Genomic DNA, 1381 nt, shown 5'->3' with positions numbered 1-1381 from the left:
CACGAGCTTGCCATGGAAAGGAGTAAGAAGGATTGGATGAAGACAGTAGGAAAGCAGAGAGACGGAAGGGAAGGCATCTTCATGCGCTTATCTGAAGTTCCTACCAATGAATTACATAAGTATCTCTATCTTGACCTTTGTGTTATTTTCGTTTATCACCATATCCATTTGAGTTTGCCTGACTAAGATTTACAAGATGACCATAGCTTGCTTCAATAGCAACAATCTTCATGGGATCGACCCTTACTCACGTAAGGTATTACTTGGACGACCCAGTGCACTTGCTGGTTAGTTGTGCGAAGTTGTGTAATGCCATGGTATTGAGCACCAAGTTCTTGGGGCTCATGACCGGGGATTATGAGAGTTGTGAAAAAGTATTGTTCACAATTTCGCCCACCAAATACTCCTGGCGTTCAAATGCCAGAAAGGGGGGAAAAGTTGGCGTTAAACGCCCATTCCTTGCCCAGTCCTGGCGTTCAAACGCCAGAAAGAGGGAAAAAGTTGGCGTTAAACGCCTAGCGGATCTTGTCTGAACTACCTTGATTTAAAACCCTCTCTTGCATGGCTTGACTCTTTTTAAGTACATCCTAATATCCTTGAATATCCTTTTGAAATGGTGATTTCAACTATACTTTTGGAATCTTGTTTTGAATTTTTAAAGAAGTTTTGAATTCTCTTTGAAGAAATTCTAAACTGAATCTATTCTCTGTTACTTGTTTGAGAGTGAAACCATTATTCGATTTTGACGAAATTGTTCTTAAAGTTGGCATGCGCTATTTTAAATGAGGTTTTGAAAAGTTTCCTTGTTTAGTGGAAACCGATTCGTTTGTAACGCACCACTTATTTCCTTTACCAAATTGTAAACAAATTTTTACTTCGGAATTTCTTTTCTAAAAAGAGTTTAACTCCTCTTTTGTCCTTGCTATAAATGTTATACACGCTTGTTTGAATATGGACTTTGATGATTTTTGAACAAGCATTTGATTCTCCTTCTGAGTTTTATGAATTGCTTTTGGTTAAGTTGTGCTTCTAATTACCTTTCTAAAATATCTGGAAAAATATTTTAGCTCTTAGCCAAACTGGTGTGCATTTTGTTTTTAAAATTCTGCATGATCTGTTTCAACATAAAATTGTATTACAGCAAAGCCACGTTATTGCTTTTGTTATTCTCTTGGAGAATGTTTGTCATTTAACTTTTCTTCTAAATTACGAAGTGATTTTTCCGCAAGTTTTCGATTCTTTTGTGAACAATGTATTTGGGAGTATTTTTAATCATGCTCTTAAGTTCTGTGAGCTTTGCCTTGGGTTTGAGATATTCTCTTCTGTAAATCTCATACTTCTTCGACTCAGCTTGATTTTGTTTCAAAATTATGCGCTGATT

The sequence above is a fragment of the Arachis duranensis genome, unplaced genomic scaffold (assembly GCF_000817695.3).
Source record: "Arachis duranensis cultivar V14167 unplaced genomic scaffold, aradu.V14167.gnm2.J7QH unplaced_Scaffold_11114, whole genome shotgun sequence".
Lineage (NCBI taxonomy): Eukaryota > Viridiplantae > Streptophyta > Magnoliopsida > Fabales > Fabaceae > Arachis > Arachis duranensis.
This window is presented reverse-complemented; position numbering follows the sequence as displayed.